Source organism: Tamandua tetradactyla, chromosome 4 (genome assembly GCF_023851605.1).
Source record: "Tamandua tetradactyla isolate mTamTet1 chromosome 4, mTamTet1.pri, whole genome shotgun sequence".
Classification (NCBI taxonomy): Eukaryota; Metazoa; Chordata; class Mammalia; order Pilosa; family Myrmecophagidae; genus Tamandua; species Tamandua tetradactyla.
In genome coordinates, this window is record NC_135330.1 from 148,670,110 (window position 1) to 148,694,362 (window position 24,253).

A 24,253-nucleotide genomic window follows, 5' to 3' on the forward strand; every position below is an offset into this window, starting at 1 on the left:
TTTATTTCCACGCGTCGATAGTTTCCTATTTCTGATTTAATAGCAAATGTTACTGTTTCTTAAGGACTTTTGTAGCTAGTGAGAAGTAAACAATAAAGTATTCACTAACCACAAGAATGAACATAGAAATGAATATATAAAAACAGTGCTGATTTTATTATACTTCTTATAGCTCTCATGCCTCGATCATAGGCTACATGTTTACAATGACAGTTGTAAAAAAAAAAACAACTTGTTTTGTACCATTTTTTAATGGAAGGAAATCTATTTTATGGATGCACACAGTTTTTATTGTAAATTTTGTTAAAAAACATCAATTTACAAGATACCTAAAATTCCATATTAGCATAGTCTATTGAAAATCATGATTTTTGTCACTAACTTCATTATTTAGATTGCATTTGCAAAACGCTTCCCTGTAAATTGCAAACCAAGTGCTAATGGAGACAAAAGGGTAGCTGTCACTTTCCTTATTTTTATGTCCTTTAAGTAAGTTAGGCTTTGGCAGAATCTCCATAGCTGCCTGCTGTCTTTGCATTTTTTGGGGCCACCACAAAGTCATAACTCCTCCATTTCCAGCTTATCTGACTTCGTGCTACGCTTCTCCATTCACACACAGGTTGACTTCTGTATGTGGACTGGGCAAAAATAACTGACTACACAAATGACAACATGTTATTCCCATGAATTTAAAAGATCGGTATCATTTATTCAATAATTCAACCAAAGTAATAACTCCACAAGAAGAGCTTTCAGCCTGTCTTGTCATGTATTGTGTGCTTTTTAAGGTACTTTTTTATTGCACACAATTGTACATTTTACAACCTTTCTGAAAACCAGTTGCAGAGAAGCTGATCCTTTGCTCTCAAATTTTGTGTTCGATTTACCACTTTATCCCTCATTTAAGATATACCATTGAACACAGTAAAATGCTACAGAAAGCACAGGGTCTCTTTATCAACTACTTGCTTGTCTTGGAATACTAATGAAATTCAAGGGACAAATGTTCTGCTTTCACAAATCTAACCAGAGGAGTTACTACATATCCAATTGTCAATTAACATTTTAATGGAAGAAAACAAAAACTGAGATAAAAGCAGAGTTTTTAAGGTAATGAATTATATGTTTAGAACTAGACTAGGTATTTTGAAAAACGTTATAATTCCATTTGGGAGTTAAATTTTATGCATAGGAAACAACCAGAGAATCATACCTGATAATACATCATCAGTTACTAAATTTTGTTTAATACTTTGTCAGTTTCAAAGGAATTTAACTGAAAGGGGAGAATAAAAATTGATGTTCAGGAAAATTAAACAGTTATTTAGGGTGTCTCAGTGAATGAATATTAGAGTTAGAGTCAAATTTTATTGAGTCCCTTCATTTTCCATCCTGCCACTATTCAATTTACTTTTTTAAAGAAGATAAATTCAATTGATAGCATTCATTTTATGTGGAATATTTATGGAAGACTTCATAGAAGGGGTAGGATTTATCCTGCACAGCTAAGGATGAGAAGGATGTTCATACTAGCCTAATAATTTTCAATAGAAGACATAAATAACATTAGTTCTTGTTCTTTAAATATTCCCCTTTGAGACTCATTGAAGACAAGAAATGGACTGTAATGTCGTCCATGTTTTTTGGTGCTATTTACCTCAAAGATACACAATTATCTTTGTTACTTTTAAATGGGATTCCAAATAACTGTTTTACAAATACATACATGCAAATTACCTGAACCTCTTTACTTTCAGGGTTCACTTGTTGATTATTATAGATATCCCTTTAAATTGCTTCTGTATCTATTTCTCCTACCACATAATCAGGTTATGAAAAATGACTGTAGAACATTGCCTATTACTGAGCATTGACCACATGCATGCACATCACAGTAAGTACTTTAATTTCTCCCTCTCAATACTGCAAACATACCACATACAAACAAAAGTAGGAAGACCAGAAATATAAAGGTGTAGCATGTTCCTGAAGCCAGAGCAAAGTTCAATGATGTGTTCAGGTATATTTCTTTCTCTCTCCTGGGTCAGATCTGGAGTTGGCTCAAACATCATCCTCCAAAATAAAGAACCAAATTCAGACATAAGTAGGACTTTTGTACATGTCTATAGGCAGAAGAGATACTCTGCTCTTACATGGTTTTTGAAATAGTGTACTCATTATTTGAAAGGAAATATGCTGTATTCTATTTCTAACAAGGGCTGATTATCATGTATTTTGTCAATGAACATCTCTGTGCTTTGGTTCCCTCATCTGTTGAGTAGAGATAAGAACATTTGCTTGTAGAATGAGTGGCAGAACAAGAAAAGCAGGCATGTAGACAGGTGTAAAGATAAGACAAACTCCCCCTATAAGTTGGAAATCTTGGCTAGAGTGTTGTTATCTTTATTTATAATAAATATATGTACAAAGTCAGCAGTATATCAGTTACAGGTGTGGGTTAGCATCCCTGAATTCATTGAGCTTTAAGTCTCTGATAGTCTAATATCTAAAATGATTGCCAAAAGGAGATTTGAAAATATAAAATTGATCATGTGATTTTCATGGTACAAGTACTTTATTAGCTTTCCTTGGCAAAAGCACAAAAAAGAAGTCTAAACTTCTCAGGATGTGTATGATCCTTGTTAAACTGGACCCTGATTACATTTATAATTTTGTTTTCCTCCATACCTCCAAGTACACACTAACTTCTACCCACAGTCACCGATTTGTTAATTCCTAACCCAGCATACTTATTTGTTCATTTATACTTCTGAATCTCTAGCACCCCCATATTGTCACCATCTTGTTTTCTTTGACAGACACAGCAATGCCTGGATACAGAGGTCTTGCATTCAACTTGTTGGAAAAATGAGCTTAGAGCTAATAAAATAGCATTCAGTACCTCATCTCATTTAATTTTCACATCAACATTGTTAGTTGGGTAGGCAGGAATTAGCATTTTTCTTAAGAAAAAGAGAGCTCAGGTGAATTCATTCACCCAAGGTCACAAAACTTTTGAAGGATAAAATTAAGATTCTATCATATTTTCTCTAATCCAAATCCTCTTTCCATTAAACTTTGCTGTGTTAAAAACAAAAGTCAAAAGTAGAGAGGCCTCCAAAATTCAAAGCCTTTTAAGCCATTCTGCTTATCTCAGGTTCTAATGTGGCTGGGAAGAGGACACTCTCACCATAAGTAGCCATCAGTGGGGATAATATATTTTCACTCATGAGATGTTCCTGGTTTATGAATCAATACTGATGTGCTCACCATTGTGCTGATGAAATAATTATTCCAGCAAATGTATTTCTGCTATCTACGTTTATGGTGAAAACAGCTAGATCTTCATTCTCTGTGGCAAGAACATCAGTGCAGAATATGAGATGCCAGTTAGAGCACAGAATGTTAGTTATTGTTTTAAATTAACTGTTCATGTTTTTTTTTTTTCAGAACAAGATTCATTAAATTGATTTTCAGGATTTTAGTTTATACAATCCCAGCTGTGAACAGTCTTACCTTACCTTAAGCCTATTCTCCATATGTGACTAAGATGGTATCACCATTTCTGAGAATGTGAGATTTGCCTTTCTTCTCTTTTCCCCTTGAATAACAACTCTTCTAGCTTTTACCCTGAAGTTTCTGTGCAGCGAGCAGAAACACAAGGATCGGTAACAGAATGGGATTTTATTATAGCAGGGCAAGTTCCTGGAAAACTTCTCTCTTGAATTTAGTGAACCTATTGGATCTTGTTGCCCAATTTATATCTGCACAGGTCTATGAAGATAAATATGCTTGGAGACTAACCTGTAGCAATCTAACCCAGCTAGAACAGAAATGAAAAGAAAGTGAACATCCCAAAAAAGATGATGGCCAAACCTCCCTCTGGAGGCTTTGCCTGGGCCTACCTAAGTGAGTCAAGCAGTTGAAAGCAGGATGGGATTGGGGAAGAAAAAAAAAGGTTTCTGGTCTTTAAGGTGCAGAAATTCCAGACACAACATTCTGGCCCAGTGAATGTAACACGAACAGACAATTCATTCCTCTTACTGTTGAAAGAATAAATATTGAGGGAAAAAAGAACAAACGCTGGACAGAAACATCTGGAACATGGATAAAGAGTTCTAATATATCAGGGTGTGGCTTGCCTACTTGTTCACTATTGCCATACTAGTTTCTTGTGTATTTATTGAACAGATGAATCTACAGCTGCAGCTTTACCTATTAGACCCAAAGTTTAAACTGTTGCCTAGACCTTACTTTTCTCAAATTCTTCACCTAGATTTCCCACACATAACTACTCAAGTTAGTGTTTCCTCCCTTTGTGTTTCTTTTTTTAAAATTTATTTCCATCAAAGGTATCACTATTTCGCCAGGCACTTAAAGTAGAAAATGACTTTTTATTCTAGCCTTTTTCTTTCCTTGCCTTCCACCCAATAACGTCAAAATGTATGGCTTATATCGGCATTTCTTACATAGTGCCCAGGACCCTGAAGGAAACACATTATGTGTACACTAATGAGTGAGATAGTTATGTTTGGTAGGAAGCTTTTTAGACAGTGCTGACAAGGTACTTCTGAGATACCTCTGATTGCCTTTGAGACTAGAGAACTTTACGAGGTTTTGCATACCATCTGTAATGTTGTGGTTAAAGGATCCATTTGCGAAGTGAAACACATCGTAATTGATATCCCAGCTTCTCCACTTACTTGCTGGGTAATCTTGAGCAATTCCCCGAAATTCTCTATTTCTATTTCTTTACATGTTCAAGAAGAATACGCAAAATAATAAGTAAACCTGTATTGACTGCCCATTATATGCAGGTTCTTTGCTAAATTCTGGGGTATAAGGAGTGAACAAGACAATATAGTTCCTGCTTAACTAATTTTTGAATTGTTAGGACTAAATGAGACCTTATTTAAAGTGTTAGCAAAGTCACTCACAAGTAAGATCTCTATGAATATTTACTGTAATTATTAACTCAAATATCTATGACATTGAGATCTTAGGGTTATTATCACTCACTTATTTAGTTAGGCCCTTCTCAGAGACTATTCATATAAAATTTCTCAAATACCTTGAATATAATACGTTCATTCATGGCCTATTGTAAAACTCAATTGATGACTCATTAAGAGGCCAAATGCTTGGTGAATGACATTTAAATATTCAATTAGATCCACAAAAATTATCCATCCAATATTCATGTATTCATTTACTCACTTCACTGACAAGGGTTTGCCACCTGCTATGTGCAAGGCACCTTGTTAAGTGCCAAGAAACAAAGTCAGAACCCCTTCCCGCAAGGGACTCTGCCTAGTGGAATAGATACATAAGTGAATGAAAAATTTATGAGATAAGAGGTGATGCACAATTTCTAAAGGCTTGTTTGAAAAAGGAAGGAAGGAGACAAATTAGACTGAAGTAGGAGGAACATGAAAGGGGGATTTTAAGGATGGAGATGATTGCACACTATTTATTGACTTAGGAGAAGAAAAGCAGGAACAGGAGAGTTGGTTGGAGTCATATTATTAGTTGAAGAAAATTGATGGAGCCAAGGCAATGCAGCATATGGAAAAGTGTAAGATCAATTACACAGATGGACAGATTGATTTTAAACAGGAAGAGGGATATCACAGTCTCTGAGATTGTACAAAAGGAGTGCAATAGATGGAAGTGTAGATACATTTATATACTTGGCACAGAAATTTAAAGTAGCTCAAAAATATCAATCATCTAAATAACTTTCAGAACATTTTCTTTGGAAATGGCAGAGGAATAGATTTGAATAGGAGATATGAGGAAAATTTTTAAGGTTTTGAAATAATTTGGGAGGATGTAATAAATTTGCTTAAAGAAAGTCTAAGATTATTGAGAAGCATGAAGTCCCAGGTAAGTTGACAACATAAATTTATAGTCAGACAAATCTGCCTATTTGGTAGAATTTCTCCATGAATGTTCAGGACCTATGGACTGATGGTACTAAAGTTCTAACATTGTGGGCAATATTATGCACATTTATATTCCCAGCTTTCTTAAAATTCCTGGTGCTAAAAGATTTTGTTGTTACTGTTAACACAATATTGGAATTCAATTTTTTCTCTTTGATTTTATTTTGACCACTTAAAAGCCATTCAACCATATGAAGATTCTCAAAAGAAAACCACTTCTAACATTCCAGGGGCTCTTTTAGTCACTTTCAAATGGCACGCATCCTCTCCATGTATGAGGAAAGCTCTCCCATCTAGATCTTCTCTCTATTCTTGCCCCAATCTTCTATTGAGAATGTGCTAATAAGAAAATACCAATTTGTTATAAATGTAAAAAGCAAAGGGCCCCTTTGCTCAATTAAGACCTCTAACAGTTGGCATTCTGATTAATAAAATTCTATGATTAGATTCACACGTGCAGTCCCTTATTTTAATGCAAATATACAAGGAAAGGATGACAAATGAATTTTAATAGGTTTTTTCTTTTGTTCATTGATTCATTTGTTTTCAGATCTTTCCCTAAGAGCCTGTGCCTACAATGAGAAAAGGAGGATAGCATGATACATAAGAGTGAAGCAGGGTATATGTATTGGGGACTAATTGGGAGAAGGGTATGTAAGCAATCAAGAACAGAGAAAGAGGATAGGAGGCCCTTTTATGTCCATTATAACTGCCAAAGTCACTACCTGTTCTTTCTCATGATGATCACATATTCTCTATCCTTTAGATGAAAGCTGTCCAAAAAAAGAAAAAGAAAAAAAATCAATATGGAGTTTGGGGAAGACTAATTTTGAATTTCGTTAGGAATGTGAATTGTAGAAGAATAGCTAGAAACGAGTGAGTGAACAAGGGTTAATAAAGATGGCACAGTGTGAGGAAAAGAGGGTGTGAATGCTGTTAAAGGATGTTTGTAGGCATTGGGGAAAATAGACCTGCAGTTCAGGAAAATGCTAAAATTAGGAGACAGATGTGGAAATGTTTAACATAAAATTTATTTATGATATTCAGGTGATAGAATCATATGTTATTTACTCCTAGAGTCGAATAATGTGAAAAATAACATAATGACTGAGAGTTTTTGCCCTGGACTCCAAAAGATCTGATGCCAAGATAAACTCCCTAAATGTTTATGTTACTTTGGGCAAGATACTCAACATAGTTTCAGCTTGAATGCTGGTCAAATGGAGATGATAACTGCATTTAATTCAGACAGATTCTGTTGAGGATTAAATGGATTAATGCGTATGAAGTGCTGATATTGACTTTGTGCTCAGTAAGTGTCAGTTAATGTTATTATAAATCTTATGATTATAATTTAATATATAAAAGTTAGCAGGCTTGCCTTTCACAAATTGCTGGTTCCTTAAACAACTACCAATCACAATCTTCTCCATCGGATATGTAGAATACTTTAATAAATGTGGAGGAGATTTTTAATGGTCTTTTTTTTTTTAAATCACTAGTTATCATCAGGAAAAAGCACCTGGTAAATGTTAGTATATTCACAGTCTACAGAAAATTCAATTCAATGAAAAAAGGAAATTCAACATCAGTCTGGAACAACTGTCAGTCTCCAAAATTGATTTTGTGGATGCAGGGTGATAATCTTTTACCCAGGTCTCCTAGTGCGAGGGCTTTACAAGGGGGTTGTCTGATAGTTAAGTCTGTTTAAAAGGAGATTTCTGTAAACATGCTAAAGTGCTTCCTGTCTCAGAGAAGTTCTTGCTGAATGACATGGCATTGTACAGTGTGAGTTCCTGGAGCTTAAAATGCAGGAAGCTATAGATCATTCCTAATGAATAAATCATGTGTGTTCCTGCTGTCAATTCTGCTAACGCTTTTATAGAAGCCAAGTCTAGTGCTGTGATAAACTATCAATAATTAGGACCAAACAGGTCAGCTATTTAGTGCTTTAGTAAAGCAGTAACATCTGTTCCTGTATTTCTTTCTTTCTTTCTTTTAAAGCACTGAAGCACAACATATAAAAAATTAACTCCTAAATGTATCCATTTTTGTAACCACCTATCAGGCAATAGAACATCCACAAAAGTAAACTAATTTTTGAATAGTAAAGATAACGCTGTTCTCTGAGGCATTTAATATTCTAATTATTTATTAAAATTGGATTGGACAGCATATATTTAAACCTTAATTGCTTGCCATAACACTTTTGGCAATGTATCTAAAATATTACTAGCAAAAGAGAAATGAACTGGGAATATTAAAAACTAAAAAAAAAATGTTTAAGTGCTAAATCTTTTCGAAACCAATAAAGTTGGCCATTCCCCTTTGAAAGGAAAGCAGGTATTATTAAGGAATGGACAAATCAAATATATAATTAGCAATTTACACTCATTTCAAATGAATTTACATTCATTTTATACACATTCATTTTATATAAGCAGACACTTAGTCTCCCTCTAAGGTCAGAAATGTAAAATAGTAACAACAAAAGAGCTGATCTGTCACTCACTTTTAGATGATTTTTAATGCCTTCTTTCATATTATACTCAAAGCTGCAACTTTGGCCAGTGTTTATTTTATCTCTGAATTCCACCAAAACTTTTCCTCATTTAGCATGTATCTATACAGGTTTGGGAATTTTGTATTTAGTGCAAGTTCATCCATGCAAAATATCCGTTAAATAAACACAACTGTGAAGCTCGTACTATATTTTTAATGAGTAGAAACAGACAAATAACATGTGGTCCTTATCCTAAAGAAGTTTCTAGTAAACTATGTGAAACAATTAAGTGAATACATTTTTGCCATATAGTGTGATAATTGCTATAATGCAGGCCTTTACCGAATACTAAGTGAGCATAGAACAGGGGCATTTAAATCAAATAGAGAGACGATAAAAGTATAATCAGAATAGAGAGTCCAGGTAGGACAGTAACAGGAGATTAGTCTAGAGCACTGAACAAGGTCCTAATAATGAATGAATGATCTTGTAAGCCAAATTAAAGAGCTTGGATTTTGGCTATAAAGCTGAAAGAGCTTTTGAAAAAAATTTTTAATTGAAGTTTTGTATGATCAGGTATGATTTTTAGAAAGTTTGGTCCTACTGTGAGTTGAAGGGTAAATATAATCAATTTGATTGATCAGGATTAGAGGACAGGAGACAGGAGGTATTGTAATAGGTAACTATAGAGGATGGATTTCTGGGCTAAAGTGGTAGTTAATAGTGATAACATTTATAGAGAAGTGGACATATTTAAGAGATCATTAAGTATAAACTCTTAAGTGCTTGGTAATGTGAATAGTGAGGAAGAGGGAGAAGATAAGTCTAAACATACATTTCTACCAAAATAATTCTTCCTTAAAAATTGAGAGATACATGATTCATAAGTATATTTTTAAAACGTAGTGTGCACACTGGGTTTAAATATTATTGTAAATAATATTCAATATTTAATTATGTGTATTCATATGACTGTTAGTGCAAAAATTGTAAAGGTTAAGAACCTGTATTAGTTTCCTATAACTGCTGTAAGAAATTGCCATAACCTAGGTGGCTTAAAACAATAGAAATATATTCTCTTACAGTTCTGAAGGTCAGAAGTCTGACATTGGTATCACTGGGCTGAAATAAATGTGGGGCAGAGACATGCTCACTCCAAAAGCTCTAAGAGAGAAATCATTCCTTGCTTCTTTCAGTTTCTGGTGGGTGCGTCAATCCAATCTTCAAGGTCAGCATCTTCAAATCTCTCCCTGATCTGTCTTCACATACAATCTCCTCTGTGTATCTGTGAAATCTCCTCTGCCTCTCTTTTAACAGTCCACTTGTTTGGGATTTAGGACCTATCTGGATAATCCAGGATAATTGCTCCATCTGAAGATTCCTAGTTTAATCATATTTGTGGAAATCCTTTTTTTTTTTCCAAATAAGGTAACATTTAAAGGTACTAGGAGTTATGTTCTGCTATCTTTGGGGTTAATTCAGTTTATTGCATACCCCAACTAATTACTGTTATAGTCAGAACAGTATAATGTCAAGATTAGTTAGACTTCTCTGTTCCAAACAACAAACAACAAATAATAATCAATAGGATTTAAAAAGAGAGAGCCACAATGTTATAGCCCAGCTAGGAAAGACTATAAACAAGAAGATAAACATCTCTGTTTAGTTATTTTTTCTGTATAAAAACTACTCCACAATTTAATAGCTTAAAAGAACAAACATTTGTTATTTTTCTTTTTGTGGGTTTGTCAGGCATTTCTTCTGTTGTGGGACATCTTAGTTGAGACTGGATGGTTTATGATGGCCTCATTTAACCTCAGCTGAAAAGGCCTGGATGACTGAGGTTTCTTTGCACAGTGTTTTATCCTCTACAAGCCTAGCCTCCAACAGTCAGAGAGATCAAGCTCCAATACAGAAGCAGCACTTGTTGGCCTTCTACTTTCATTACAATTGCTATTGCTCCATTGCACAAAGCAAGAAGGGAATGCCAAGATTCAAAGGGAGGATAATAAACCCCACAGTTTGATGAAAGAGTGGCAAAGTTATTTTGTGAAAGGATGTTCACATAGAGATGGGAGGAACGTATAGCCATTTTGCTATGTATGATACCCTCTGTGGACCAAAAGTGAAGCAGTAGTTCAAAGAGGTGATTGAGGCTAAATCTGAGGATTACCTATTCTTCAGATCTGAAAAAAAGAATATTTTATTTTAAAGAAGGGTTCTGTCTTATGAAAGGCTACTGAGCTGGGGAGACCAGAGGTCACAGGCACATTCTTATGATTAGAAGTAGCTCAGTCCCACCATCCACTTGGTTGAACCTATAATATCGACTCCATTATCCCCAAGGGACGTTTGGAGAGTTGATTCCATGTGAGAAGTCCTGTGGCCAAGATGGAGGTAACTGCTGTATTATAAGACAAAAATAGTACAGATGAAAAGAGTAATAAAACAGCAAAACAAAACAAATGATAATTGTTTCTTCTAAATAATACTACAAAATAAATTCCGAAAATGTGAAAAAAAAATCTGATGCTAAGAAAACCAAGTCAGTCAATCAGAAAAAATAAAGAATATGGAACAATTTGGGGGTAAATGTTTTAAAATAAATGTTTAGGAGATTTATGCTTCTGGCCATGATGTAGTAACAGGACTAAGTTTATCTTTTCTCCTTAAATAATAAGGAAAGAGAACGAAATATATGAAAAAGACCAAAATATAATAATGAAAGAAAGAAAACATCAATGACATTTAGCACAATATCAAGAGTTCTAATGTAAATGCCATTGGGGTCCTAGAAAGAGCTATCCTATCCAATGTGTTGAAAAGCAGTAATAATGGAAAAAACCCAAACAAATAAAAACTTAAATGCAGTCAGAGGAAAAAAAGGCATTTTGTTAAGGAGAACAAAGGTATGAATTATGACAGATTTTTCATCAGACACTACAAAAATCTCTAGAGCAAATTGCTATGTGGTGTGTCATGGAAACATAGGCTCAGGCACAACGAAAACTTTCAGCAGTGGCTGCTTTATTACTTACACAGACAAAGTGTCCAAAGATGAAGAAGGATATCTCCTTGTGGGGATCCTGTGGGAAGTCCAACTGCTCTCATCAGATTTGGTGGATGGCGGCTCTGCAAGTAGCTTTCATGTCAGAGATGATATTTGAATGCTGAGAATTCATACACCCCAAATGGGAGGGAGCTCTGCCAATGAGCAAATAATATGTATCAAGCAACCTTTGTGCAAAGATCCCTCCCAATAAGCAACTGGGGCTGCTTGATACAGATTTTGGTTTCAAGGTATGGTCAGGCTATTCTATTAGGCCTAAAGTCTCTCCCATACTGTGGAATAGAAGCATATTGAAACATCTGCACCCAGAGAAAAGGAGAGGAGTAAATGAGGGCTGGGAGATAGCTGCTGAACCTGTCTGTGATGACCCCAGCAAAGCTATGAGGCATTGGAGCATTATCTTTAAAGCACTGAAAGGGAGTGAAAACCCTCAACCTAGACTTCTATAGTCAATGAAAATAACTTTCAACATTGAAAGTGCAATAAAGAATTTCCAGACAAAAGGGGAGAAAATTCATCGCCAGCAGGCCTGCACTATTATCTCTCTCTCCTTCAGGCAGAAAGAAAATGATACCACATGAAAATATGGAGCTGCCAAAGAATGAAGGGCCTTCAGAAAAGGTAAATATGTGGGTAAGAGACAAAAAAAAAAAGGAGTAAATTAATCATAAGCATAATTCAGCAACAAATAAAGATAATAGCAGAAATGATTGATAAACCTGAAAAACAATAAAGAAAAAATAATGAAACTAAATTTGGCTCTCTGCATAACCAATATGATTGATAAATCTTTATTTAGATTGATCAGGAAAAAGGAGATGCAAATTACCAATGCTGGGAATGAAAGAGATGACATCTCCAGAGACCTTACAGATAAAAAAAGAATGCTAAGTTAAGTGAACATTACAAACAATTTTAAGCCAATAACTTTGACAATGTAGATGAAATGGGAAAAACCCTTGAAGGAAGTAAGCTGTTAAATGTCATTCAATAAAGATATAAATAATCTGAATGGCTTCATATCCATTAAATATATTGAATTCATAATTAAATATTTACCACCTAGAATACTGAAGATCAAGGGCTTCATTTGAGAATTTTTGCAAATATTTAAATATTTAATACCAAATTCTACACTAATTCTGTCCAAAAATAGAAAAGATAGGTGTGCTTTGTAACTCATTTTAGAAGGCTAGCATTATACTGAAACCACAGACACAAAATCATTTCATGAAAAGAAAATTTCTATCCTATGTCTCTCATGAACATAAATGAGAAAATACTTCAAAACTTTTTAGGAAATGAAATCTAGAAATAAGTAAAAGGGCATTGTGATCGGCTGAAAAATCCCTCCCCCACCTCCTGCCCCAAACTCTGGGACCTACGACTGTGTTGCAGAACATGTCAAAAGGGACTTTGCAGTTGTGATTAAGTTAAGGACTTTGAAATGGGGAGATTTTCTTGGATTATTGGGGAAGAGGAGATTCAGTATAATCACTAAAGTCCTTAAAAGCAGAAGAGGAAAGCAATAGAAAAAAAAAAAGAAGAAGAAAGGGACAATCTGTCTAAGGAAGAATGGTCGGAGAGATGCAGTGTTTCTGGGTGTGAAGATGGAGGATGCGAATCACAAACCAAGAACTGTTGGTGGCTTCAAGCTGAAAAAGATTAGGAAGCAGAAGTTCAGAGCTTCCAGAGAAGAGCACAGTCCTTTAACTTTAATCTGCAGAACTGTGGGACAATACATTTATAATGTTTTCAGCTACTTTAAGTTTGTGGTAATTTGTTTTACCAGCAATAGAAAACGAATACAGGTATTTTACCATACTCTAATGGTATGTATTCCAGGGATGCAATGTTGGTTTAACATTAAAAAATCAATCAATGCAGTTTACTGTATTTGCAGAGGGAAAGCAAGAAAAGAGCAACAGAAACATGAGGTCTTCTTAACAGATAGAAAACATTTGACTGATTCAACACTTTTTTAAGATAATACTTCTAAGCAAACAAGAAATAGAAGGAAACTTGGTCAACCTGATAATGCAATCTACTAAAAATGTGCAGTTACTAACATATAGTAAAATATTGATTTTTTAACTCCAAGATGAGAAATGAGGCAAGGATGTTCATTCTCAACACTCCTAACCAGCATTGTACTGGAAGCTAGTGCAAAACTACAAAGAAAACAATTATACTTTGGAAAGGGGGAATATATAAGATATATATATATATGTCATACGAATTAATAGGACTAAGCAACAAGAACTCCAGTAGAAAGTTGGTCAAATGAAATGAATATTCATACCATTCATAGAAAATTAAAAAGTATGACTAATTAACATACGGCAAAATATCCCATACCACTAGTAAACACATACATACAAATAAAATGACAGTGATAGCATATCACACTCCTCAGTTAAGCACAAAGTTTTAAAAATATGGCACGTATGTGGAGAAATAGGAACTCTTATAAACTGTTGATACGAATGATGATCTGTATTTTGCAATTGTTGAAGATATTTACATTATATGTTTTTATATAAATGAAAGACTTTAATATGCTAACATATGTGCAAAAAAAGTCATGTTCATGATGATTTATTGAAACATTGGGTTGTTGGCTATAATAGTGAAAAATGTAATTACTAGATATCTATCAACAACTGAATGTGATAAATGTATTATACATTTATGTTATCATTAGTGTACAGCAATCAAAAAGAATATATCAATTTATATCAATATGGATATTAGGTATGATACTGAAGGCTAAAATAATATATATTATGGTTCTATTTACATCATTTTAAAATAGTGAAAATAATAGTCAATATTGCTTATGGTTGCATCGATACAGAGTAAAACAGTTTAAAAGGTTTATCAGAATGATAGTCATCAAATTCCTGTTACTGAATACCTCAGAGGAGAGATGGAGGGAAGTAAAATCAGGAAAAGCTAAACAATGGAAAGATTATTAAAGACTCAAAACATATAGAGCAAAATGCTCAGGTGTCCTAATCCTGGGTAGGTTTGTAAATTGGTTTTATATTTTTTCCATAGACTTTCCACTATATTTAAACTACTTAATGATAAAGTAGACCAAACTAAAGAGAAACTGTTACTGTCTTTATCAACTGTCCTAAAGTTTGATTTTTAAAATTTTATTATAGCAATAAAGTAATTCACGACAGTTTACAACAGAATTACAAAAGATTGTATAACAGATCCTATTCTTATTCAACCTATTTTTAACTGTTGTAGGAGATAGACCCTACTGAGACTTGTCTGACTGTAAAATTTTAGTCCTTTAGGACGAAGAGGTAAATCTGACTCTATTGACTTTATGACATTCTTTGTATACATGATCTTTTGCCTTCTGTTTATCTTTTTAGCACTGATTTTAGTACCCTCTTCACACACCAGTTTTGAATCTTCCTTTACCCCACAAAGTTGCTTTTTGCCACCATATGAGCGAGGGAACATGTTTAAATATGAATATCTTATAGACAATTATTTTAATATATCTTACAGAAAGATTCCCTGTTGTAAAGGACACTTAAATTGAAAAGATAATGTTCTTCCAAATGTTATCATAAACATAATAATCATTTTTAGGGAGTTCCTATTGCAGAAACCAAAAGATAATGAGCCCATGTAGAACGTGTATGCTTATTTACTTATAAATGAATTTTTAATGTGAATCAGTTGAGGACTGTGACATTCAGTTCTAATAAAATCTCATATTGCTATACTTGTTTCACTTGATAACCAGAGTTTTTACTATGTTGTTTAAAATTTTGACACCTGTGTTTTAATGTTCTTTTTATCTACTTACTCTGTAACTTTTATCTCTAATATAGGGAAAAATATTTACCTGTTTTAGCAAAGCTTTGTAGTATTTGATATCTCTGGCAGTCCTGATTCTAACTTTCACATTAATATCTGTCCTTATTAAAAGAAACAGTAAGCTGAAGCATGAAATTATTCTCCAGACAGTCATTGAAGAATTTAGGTCTCCTGACCTTTAATTTAATAGTAACATAAGCAACATAAAATTAGCTTCTCAATTGGGCAAATTTTAACAAGTTTTGAGCTGGTAGGTAAGCTCCCCTCTACATTTTCATATTGACAAAAATCAAAATTCAAAACTCACCTGAGCCAAATGTTTTAATAACCTAAATTGATGGTGGATCTTTGTAGTGAAATAAAAATGAGGTAAATTTTGCATGGCTTGTAGTTTCATTACAAAGTTGGCTGCATCTGATTGCAGGTAGCTGCTATTCAATCACACAAAAAGTTATAAATTCATACCATTTTAGGCACAATCAAAATCAGTACCTCAGGAGAGGAAATGAAAGAAAATCTACTTTACCTATAGATTTTCTTTTTCTTTATTAGAGAAATTGTGGGTTTACAGAACAATCATGCATAAAATACAGAATTTCCATATACCAACCCACTAGGGTTGCATGCTATTAAATTAATATTAATCTCTATAGTGTGGATATAATATTTAGTAATTTATCACACAGCAAAGAAATCATAACTTGGAGAATCATTACAACTGTAGAACCTTGGAGATGATGAATGATGCCTTTTCCAGTGGGCATGTAGAAATTACATTTTAAATTACAAGTAATGTGAATAAGATAGACAATATTATTTAGCATATCTGATTTTATTTGATATTCCAGAAGGAAGACCATAGGTTATTTGTGAAAAAGATAAAACTTCTATGTCTATATAGAGAGGTTCAGTTCAATTCTAGCTTTTATGATATTTTTTTCATTAGAATGTGATTTATTATCAAGACAATTACTGTCTTGGTATTTCTGAGAAAGAATAAATACATATATATACTCATATATATGAAGAGTAGTCCATAGTCCACTGGCCTGAGGCAGACAGTTCTGAGAGAGAGAAATAATCAAATACTGTATCTAGAGAAACAGAGGTGGGAAACACACTTTCCTATTTATTACTTACTTCCAGGGTCATGCTTTTCAGAGTCTTAGGGATTCTGTGGTTGTTCTTAAGTTGCCAGCATGGAGATTAAGGTGCATTGCCCTCTGCAACTATTTATTCATTGAGACTTCTTGTATTATTTCATTTGAAAAAAGTTTTTTGTAAATAAAAATATTTGAAATTTTGGAGGACACAAAGTGGAAAGTTAACTGCCTTTGTAACATCAAACAACCACTGGTTATAGACCACCTTTAGGTACTATAGTAGTTAGGTTCAGAGGTCAACTTGGCCAGGTGATAGTGCCTAGTTCTGTTGTGTGGACTTAAAGCATCAGCATGTGAAATACATCTATGGCTGATTACATCTGTGGTTGGCTAAGGGAAGTGGCTTTCACAATGAGTGATGTTTAATTCAAGTGCTGGAGGCTTAAAGAGAGATGTTAGAAGAGAGCTCAGTAGCTCAGGTGCAGACATTTGGAGATGGAGAAAGGAATCAGCCAGTGAAAACTGTTTGAACCCAGGGAAGCCACCCCATAGATTCCAAGTTGAAGTATAAGTAAATACTGAAGGGAGTCTTCCAAACACTAAGGGAAGATTTCTCCAATAGTCACATTTCCCTGCTGGAACAAAATTGAATCTAATTTCTGGAACCTCCAATTTTAGGGAATGAATTAATGGAGGGCCGTATTATTTCCAAATAATATATTTTCTTTGCTTTAGTCCAGATCTGCTCTCAGAGCCATGCATGACATTGGCCTCTGGTCAGGAGGTTTACACTCCTGCCTGTGTTACTAGTAAGTGCGTACTGAATAAAAGTGGACTTTATCTGCAGCTTTCCCTGTCCACCAAGTTTTAACTCTGGCAGAGACGTCTATTTAGGACCTGAGTGCTGTTGATTATACCAAACCTGATCCATTATACTATGGCCAGGCACTGGCCATCTCAAGCTGGTGTCTTAGGCCTTCTAAAACCCTGAAGCCCTAAGCAGAATAGCTTTTTCATGTGCTGTATTCAAGGTTTACTGTAACATCACCCTGGGTTATTCAAACTTAAAAACAAACAAACAAAAAACTGTTCTTGCTGTTTTAAATAAAACGTTTTGTTCTTTTGGTCATACCCCACTACCACTTGTGTACCTTTGTCTGGAGAAATTTCATTTTCTTTCTATGAACTTAAGCCACTTCCATGTTTTGTTTCTATGGTAAGCCGTCCTACTCAACCAATGTGAAATAAGGAATGACAAAGCAGTGATGGCAGTGTTGAGGATGAAGAGTGACTGAGAAAGGGATCTGAAGTCAACAAGAATGAGAATAAGGGTGATGATGGAGAATAAGAAGAAGGCCATCCCCAGTATCACAGAATGTGACTCTATTTGGAAATTTTATCTTTACAGATGAAATTAGGTATGTTAAAATGAGGTCATACTGGAGTAGGGTGGGCCCTTCATCCAATATGACTGATGTCCTTATAATAAGAGGAAATTTGGATATGGGGAAAAAAAAAAACAGAAGGGAGAATGCCCTGTGCTGACTGAGGCAGAGAACAACATGGATGGATGGTAAGACACTGCTAGAAACTAGGAGAAGCATGGAACACATTCTTCCCTTCTGATTTTGAAGAAAGCATGCCCGGCTGACACCTTGATTTTGGACTTGCAAAACTCCCAAACTATGAGACAATAAATTTCTGTTGTTTTAAGCCACTCAGATTGTGGTACTTTGTTATGGTAGTCCTAGGAAACTAATGCAGTTTTTGGGACAAAGAGTATGGTGCTGCTGTTACAAATACCTAAAAAATGTGGAAGTAGTTTTGGAATTGAGTAATGGGTAGAGACTGGAAGAATCTTGAGGTGTTTGTAGGAAAAGTCTAGATTGTATTGAAGGGACTGGTAGAAATATGGACATTACATGTGCTTCTGGTAAGACCTTAGAAGGAGATCATGAATGTGTTATTGGAAACTGGAGGAAAGGTGATCCTTGCTATAAAATGACAGAGAATTTAGCTGAATTATATGCTAGCATTAGATGGAAAGTAGAACTGCAAGCAATGAACTTGGGTCTTTAGCTGATGGGATTTGCGAACAAAGTGTGTACAACGTGGCCTGGTCTCTTCTTGCTGCTTATAGTAAAATGATAAAGTGAAGAATTGAGGTATGAACTGTTAAGTAAAGAGAAACCAGCAATTAATCATTTGGAAAATTCTCAACCTATCCAGATAATGTGCTTTGTGAACAGGGCTGGATAATCATTTGCTGAAGAGTAAGGTGTGTGACTCATGATCTCAATCGATTTATCAGCAAAAGCTGGGGATAAAAACGCAATTATCCAGGAAAGATCTGTGGAAGACCCTCTTGAATTGTGGTTTGGACCCCCATGAATTGCACAGTAGATGGGCATTGTTTTTGAGAATTTTGTACGAGCAGAAACACTTCCAGCTTGGGCTGAATTGGACAGAGATGGTATGAAATGGAGGAAAAATGATCTTAATGAGAAAGGACAGAGATATTCGTGCAGAGGAATTGAACAAAGGGATCTATCTCCTCCAGCCAATAAGTCAGGTCCACTGCGCTGGGGTACGGAGATGGTGGGGCCACCACCACGGTGAGCCCAGATGACAGAGCATTGAGCCCAGAAGATTACTCTCAGGCCTTGAAATCTAGCGGAATTTGTTCTGCTGTTCCAGACTTGCTTTGTACTAGCAACTTCTTTTGTCCTGCTAATTTTCCCCTTTGAAATGGGAATGTCTATCCTTGGCCTGTCCCATATTGTATTTTGAAAGCAGATAATATATTTTCTAGGTTTCACAGGTCCACTGATGGAGAGGAATTTTGCCCCAGAAATAAACATGCCCATAACTGATTTAGAGGAGAATTTGGAGTTAAGAATTGATGCTGAATGGTTAAAGAATTTTGGAATTTGGGATGGAGTATTTGTATGTTGGAAGGACACTGATTTTTAGGAGAACTGTTAGGGATTGAACTGTATGTTCCAAAAAGATTCTCCAGAATCTCAGAATATGACTTTATTTGGAAATAGGATCATTACAGATGGAATTAGGCAAGTTAAAATGATGTCATAATGGAGTAGTTTTTTTTTTTTTTTTTTGTTTTTTTTTAGCAAAAGCTGGAAGCATGCTGGCCATTTTAGGAAAGAGGGAATTCATTACAGAATATTAGATAGCTAACAGGATCAGTAGGATGACTAGAGGAAAAAAAAGACAGAACTTGAGACTAAACTTGTAGATAAAAATATCTTAAACTATGCTACAGTTAGGAAAATCCTTTTGGGGGCTTCCTCTCAAACTAAATGTCCAGTAACTACTTTATTGTAATTACGTCTTTCCTCTGAAGAGCTAATGAAATAAATCACCTTTTATTAAAAGCCAGTCCATCTCTGGTGTGTTGCATTCTGGCAGCTAGCAAACTAGAACATAGGATTTGCTTATCATGCTTACATTCTTAATTTAGTTCACAAGTTGTAGAATATAGGGCCATGACAGAACTAGACCAGAACTGATTATGCCACAGAGATCTATATTTTGATCTGGGGACAACATGAGATCGGACTTTGGGGTGTTTCCCTTTTAAGAGGGTGACTTTTTCAGTTCCTTGAATCATGAAAGTATCATGTTAGATGGGAGCCTTTCTTTATGAAAAGTAGGTATAAAAGGAAGGGGACACGTAGCTATTGAATAATCAAAAGAATGGGCTATAGTAATATCTGTCACTTTTTTCTTTCTTTTCTTTCTCTCATGGGCAGACACCAGGAACCGAACCTGGTGATTTTCTCAGGTTTTTGTATCAAGATTATCCTAGTCTCAAAGAACAAGCTGGAAATATTTTTTCTCTGGAAAAATGTTACACAAGAATGGAATTATTTCTGGCTTAAAAACTAACATTTCATTAATGAAGCCATCTGGACCTGGAGTTTACTTTGTAGATAGGTTGTAATTTGTAGTTTCAATTTCTTTAACAGACATAAGACTTAACCAGTTTTCAAATTCTTTCTATTATCAGTTCTGGTAATAGGTGTCTTCTAAGAATTTGTTCACTTCAGCTAAATTTCCAAATGTATTGACATAGAATTGTTTGGTTTTGGTTTTACTCTATGGCTATGATATTCCTAGTTGTGGTCTTCTACTGTAACATCTTTCTTAGGGTTTGCAGATCTTGGTTTAATAAGTAGTTGATATTTTTCATTAGTTTTGGAATATTTTATTCAAATATTGCTTCTTGTCCTTTTTCTTTTTCTTCTTTTTCTCAGACAGCAATTGTTTGTGTGTTGTAACTTTTACGTCATGTATATATCTTATACTTTTCTTTAGTTCCATCCTTTTCTGTGTTTTATTTTATATAATATCCACTAACTTGTCTTCCATTGGCTAATCTTCCTTTTGTTCTGTTAGTTTGCTATTAAATTTAGCTATTGTATTATTAATTAAATTTATTGTTTATTATTCATTATTTATTTCGATTCCTTTTATATATTCCTGTTCACTGGCAAGACTATCCATTTCCTTTTCTATTTTCTTGACTATATTAATTTCAGTAATTTAAAATCCTGTCTGGTATTTCCAATATCTGAATCAATTTTGAGTATTTTATAATTATATTTTATTTGTTCTTAGCCATCCCATACCTAGTGTTGGAATGTCTGGTACTTTTTTATTGAATAATAGAGACTTTTTGAAAATTAATGAAGCCCTGCATGATTTTGTATTTCTCCAAAGAGAACTTGATTTCTTTCTAATCAGAACTGTAATTACTGTCATGTAATTTCATCAAAACAGCTCATGTTATTGCCTTTCTAGCATCACAGATAATAAACAAGTATCTTTACCAATCCATTCTCCTCTGACATCATCTAGTTTGACTACCTCAAAACAAAGATGAGCTCATGCCGCCTTCCTCAGAAACACTCCATGGTCCCGCAGTTGTTCACTCTCTGTGTTTCCTCAACACTGTGTGTACACGTATCTTTCAACACTTGTATTTATATTGAAGCTCTTTTTTATATATGCCTTACACACTGGACTATAGTCTAAGAAGACTGTTTTTCCTATTCCTTATTTATCTTTGTATTCTTAGTGATGCAAAATACATACTCAATAAATGTTTTATTCACTTCAGAGAAACCAAGTACACAGGACATGCCATTTTTTTTTCATAGATCTCGTTACACAATTTTTATTTTTTATTTTATTTTATTTTATTTTTCTTCACCAGGGGAGAGCGCGAACGCAGTCCCCCACTACCACAAATTATGCAGTCGAGTTTCCCACATTTCGGGAAATCGCAGGGGTCAGCACATCCGGAGTGCAATGGATAAGCCTTGCCCTGGGAAAACCACCTTCATGATCATGGTATCTCCCCTGCCAGGTGAGTATTCGTTACATAATTTTTATTTTGTGTGTGTGTGTGTGTGTGTGTGTGTGTGTGTGTATATGTGTATGTACCTGCCTGTGTGTGTGTGTGTGTGGGGGGGGTAAGAGAAACTTGTGACGTTTTATTATTTCTATCCTAAAAGTAGGATCGCATTACAGGTCTGAAAAAAACTTCATTATACATTATTCTAAAATTGTATTTTGCTTCAAGGATATACTGAGTAATAATTTCATTCTTGACGGTTTCAGCTTCTGGGGATATTTCTATCAATAAATATGTAATTCAGTAATTATCTCCTATTATATATCTTCTCCAGTTATTATGACTCAACTTTTTGAAATTTCCAAACTTGAGGTCATTTTGAGGGAGATTCACAATTTTTTACTTTGTTAAGATAAGAATCTGCATGTTTGTATGCTTATGCTTGTCAAAAGCTTTTTCACATCTCTTTACTTGGCACTTAAGAAAAATCACATGGTGATATGAATGTTCTCCAAACTTTAATGATGTAGACCTTAGGTAATATTAAAGTCCCATAACGCCAATTTTTGTGTGTGTGTGGAAAAAGTGTAATTAAAGTGAAACATAAATCTATTTCTCATGACAAGTATAAAAAGGAAACAGTAATCTGCAATACCTTCAACAGTGACAAGATATAAATAAGACCCGAAACTGGATCTCTTAATTATAAGGAAACTATTCACAATACACAAGATATTTAAAAATTATTTAAATATATATGTAAATAAATTTAAAATTACACAATATATAAAATTATCATCTTTTATAAAAAATAAAGCAGTATAGCTGAACTTATAAAGTCATCTTTGACCAGCAAAGTCCTAATCACAGCTCCTTCGTTGCCTAACATATGTTATTGTTTTTTCATTAAATGTAAAAACCTATAATTTATTTGTTATTCATCATTTTCACAAAACAATATCTTAACCTTAATAAATATAATTGAGTATTTTAAGTGCAGCAAAGCACTCATTTGTCAATTTCCATTCTGATGGACATTTTAGACAATCCACTTTTTCAATACTATAAATAATATTTCATACACATTATATACATAATTTGATTAACTTTGTAATTAATTAGATAAAGCATGTAATTGCTCTTGGGATTCTTATCTTTAGAGGTTACTAGAAAAAAATATTGACCATATTTTCAAATGTATGTGATACTTTTAAGTGTGAATTTGTTTTATATTAGTGTTAAAAAAATAACTAGTATCTTTATAGTCTGTAATTTATGTATTATTTTTATGTTGACTTGATGAACTTCAGAAAAATAATAGCCTTGACTACTATCAGAACCAAATAAGACCACTGAAAACATGACTGTCCTAAAACTATGAAAAAATATTTTTCAATAGTTATTTTTATTTAATTCAAGAAATAACTCCTCTTCTGTGCAAGGCCATGTGGTAGGGGATAACATGAGTAAAAAATATAGCCATAAATCTGGGAGTAAGTTATGGAAAAAATATCTAAATATTTTCTAACCATTTACTTGTGTGAAGTTTCAAATGGTAACTGAAAAACATACAACCAAAGAATATAGTTCTAAGAAGAAATTGTATAAGCAAAGGTTGTGTTCGTTGGAAGTAATGTGAATTGGAGTGTAAATGAGAGGATGAATAAAAGTTAACTGCAGAAGTAGAATTTAGATGTAGGATTTTGCAGATAGTAGAACATGAATGCAAAATAAATGGAGAAGTCAAAGAGGAGACATGCTCCACGCTTATCTTCTTATCTTTTCCTAACATGATGATTAAAAGTATAGACTACGGCTTAGAATGCCCGGAATTTAAGCCTAGGCTCTGTTTCCTGCCTGATGTGTGCCTTTGGATAAGTTTCAATTTTTTTCTCTATAAAATGGGTATAATGACATTTATATAACAGAGTTGTATGGAATGAATGACATGTGCAATATATGTAGTGTACATTACTTACATGAACAGTTAGTGGTCAATAAGTATTATTATTTTTTAAAATATTCTTTTGCTGCTTTACCTACTTTGGTGAATAAGTGGCTTTGATCTCCACCTTGTTGGTCAAGACAGAAATCTGTTGGTTGGTCATTATTTCTCTAATACTTCACTTCAAAGGCAATTAATCACCAAATCCATGGATTCTTGCTCCTAAGTTATTTACTTGTCTCTCTTCTTTTCTGTACCTCTACATTCAGCATCTTAATCCAAATTACCCTCTTCTCTTTCTTGGATAGTAGCCTCATATATGGCCTATCATCATTCACTATTACCAACTTGAGATCGACATTTTAAAAAAACAAATGTGGCTATTTTCCTGGTCTTTCACTTATTCAAGTATTGAATGACTTTCCTTCTGTACCAGTTTGAAGCAGACATGTGCCCCAGAA

General features: G+C 34.2%; 1 long non-coding RNA gene and 1 other non-coding gene across 2 annotated transcripts in view; both read right to left on the minus strand.

Annotated features, from left to right (window-relative positions):
* Window positions 1-24,253, minus strand: part of LOC143679434 (uncharacterized) — a 51,383-nt gene that overhangs the window by 3,325 nt on the left and 23,805 nt on the right. The window lies entirely within an intron of this gene.
* Window positions 21,704-21,867, minus strand: LOC143681821 (U1 spliceosomal RNA). The gene has a single exon (XR_013174878.1). It is a non-coding gene; the product is annotated as a U1 spliceosomal RNA (small nuclear RNA).